A 3036-nucleotide genomic window follows, 5' to 3' on the forward strand; every position below is an offset into this window, starting at 1 on the left:
TTCAGAACCTTGCGGCACAGGTACAGCAATGTGCTGTGAGGTCTAGGTAACGAGCCCCAGGCCTCAAAATAAAATAAAAAAATTCTAGAGGGGAAATCACAGTTAAGGTACCCAAAGGTGGCACCTTGGCATAAAAACTATTCTCAATGCTGGTTTGAGCAGGGCTATTCGAAACAGATCCAATTCTGATTTGGGACAATTCTTCAGAATTGCCATGAATGAAAGCCATTTTGAGTTTTAAAATACATCCCTTTTACCATGGGTGATGCTCTGCTTCCTCTTCTTAGAGAGTCTTTTAGGCTTATGGCTGCAGCATCTTTTAACAGCTTTTCTTTTCTTTTTTAAAGTGCCGGGAGACCCTGTAAATGGAAGGCTTGATGCCGCTCTTTTGCTCCTAATCACCGCAAGACCAGAACCTTCCTGTTTTATGTGCATGCCCACTTCATTCATAACAGCGCTAGACAAAATTACAACCAAAGATGTAAATTGTGTAACAGCTATTTTCATGTGGGGCTTACTGATTTCTAGACCCTTTCTCAAAATTGTTACTGTTTTTCTAAAAAGACTGTGGAACATCCTTCCTAAACCATCCTCATACATAGCTGGTAGTACAGGATAACCCAGCAAGGCATAACCAGCCTGAGCCTTGTAATAGTTTCTATACAGAGAGGGGGCCCCCTAATTTTGTGTAGTCAACATCCTTCAACTTTCCTGGGGTGCACATGCAGTTTAATGATCACTTTCCCAAAACAAAATGAAACATGTTTATTCCATTGTGTCTTTATTTCAGTAGAGATGGTTCTGATGTGCTGCTTACTCATGGAAACTTAATGGGATTTGTCACCCGTGATAGTGATAAATTTGTTGGTGCTGTCATGGCTAGGAACACAGCACAGCAACGGAAGAGAGAAGTCCCCCACTAACCGATGTTCCACTATATCCATGTACATGTATGATGAATTAACCTCCACCACCACTCTAATATCAGCAGGGTGAGGGGCTATCGTGGAAGAATACTCCCAGTCTTATCACCAATCCCCCTCTCCCCACCCCCGGTGTGGAAAAAATACTTTTCTTCATTTGCTTTTAACCAAGTCCTTCTGGTCACTGCTTCATCACCGACACTGAGCTCTGCTTTCTTGGGATCGCTGTTAATAGTTTTGTTGATGTTCTCTAATAAATGCTGGGTGTTTTAATAATAGCCTGGTAGTACCAGCTCTTATCACAAATGATAAAGCAAAAGGAATTATGGTCCATAAGTGACCAGAATGAATTTCTGATAAAGCAACATCCCAATTACCATAAGAACAGCACACTGGGTTAATCAGACCAATGGTCCATCTAGCCCAGTATCCTGTCTTCAGACAGTGGACAGTGCCAGGTGCCCCAGAAGGAATGAACAGAACAGGTAACCATCAAGTGATCCATCCCCTGTCGTCCATTCCCAGCTTCTGGCAAACAGAGGCTAGGGACATCATCACTGCCGCTCCTAGCTAATAGCCATTGATGGACCTGTCCTCCATGAACTTATCTTAGTTCTTTTTTGAACCTGGTTATATTGGCCTTCACAATATCCTCTGGCAATGAGTTCCACAGGTGACTCTGCATTGTATGAAGTACTTTCTTTTGTTTGTTTTAAACCTATTGCCTATTAAATCACATTTAAAGTATAAAGCTGGAAATAGTATTTTGAGGAAAGGTCCCCACAGATGCATTTCTAGGTAAGATGACATAAAACCCACCTTCAGTCAGTTTCCTCCTTATCACAGGTCTTGAACTTGAGACATTTTGACCCAATTGTTAAATTTTCCAGGTCAGCTTTCCATTTCACCAGAAAATACTTGTTTCTCCCCTGTCTTTTCTTTGATAAAATCTTTTCTATTTTGTAAACACAGGCCTGGCTAATGTTTACTTTTTGTAGTTCTTCAGGGCAAAAAGAGCCTACAACTTCCTCTTCTCCGTAATCTTTTAATGTGTACACAGTTTGCTGCCCTTATGATGAAACACCCAACATAAATATTTCATCAGTAGAAGTTTGCTGATATCCCTTTTCAAAAGCTCCTTTTAATTTAGAAACCTTATGGGATCTCTTTTCTGAAAAAGAGAGTGTGGCACCTTTATTTTAAAGCTATTCCCATAGACCATTTCTGACAGGCTCAATGAGTTAGTATGGGTAATATAAATCAGTTCTGATAACTTCTGTTGTAACTGTGCTTGAAGGCCTGCAGGACACATTGATGTATGAAAAGGTGCTATGGGCATTAAAATACCTCCATGTCTTTGATTTTAAACTTCTCCATGACCCTCACCTTGACTTTATTATTGGTAAAAAAATCATGTACACCTTGTTGTTTTAACAAAGTCTTTAAAGCTTTGTTAAAAATAGATGAGGAAAAGAGTTCTTAAATTTCTGAGGCACACAACCTTGGCTGAAAAGAGCTTCATCATTATTTAAGGCTACCACCCAGTTGTATTTAGACAAAATATCTATCACTGTTAACATTTATTTATTACTATCATTGAGGTTCAAGTTGGGAATCACAATGATCAAATGAGCCTGCCATTGTGCATCCACATCAGACACAACCATTTTATTTCTTTTAAACTTGATTCTTGCTGGCTTGTGCTGCATGTGAGTATCTTGGTCTACAAGCCAAGATGCAATCTGCTTTCTGCTCAGAGTTTTACCACATTTGTTAGCAGCCTGAAATAAGTGGAAGGTGGGGGGAGGGGGGGAGAAGGGGGAAATCACACATCCAAAACTCCCAACCTCCCTGGGAGAGAAATACATTTTCTTTTACAAGCCTGTGACATTCTGGGTATGTGTCCCAGACCTGAGGAAGAACTCTGTGTAGCTCAAAAGCTTGTCTCTCTCACCAACAGAAGTTGGCCCAATAATAGACATTACCTCACGCACCTTGCCTCTTTATCAAGCCCGTCATTTCTGACTCCAAGTCTTAAGTATATGTAAGAAAACACTAACAAAAAAATACAGAGCAAGGCATCATATTTTACATTAGATTCTTAAAAGCAGAG

This window comes from Emys orbicularis, chromosome 13, assembly GCF_028017835.1.
Source record: "Emys orbicularis isolate rEmyOrb1 chromosome 13, rEmyOrb1.hap1, whole genome shotgun sequence".
Classification (NCBI taxonomy): domain Eukaryota; kingdom Metazoa; phylum Chordata; order Testudines; family Emydidae; genus Emys; species Emys orbicularis.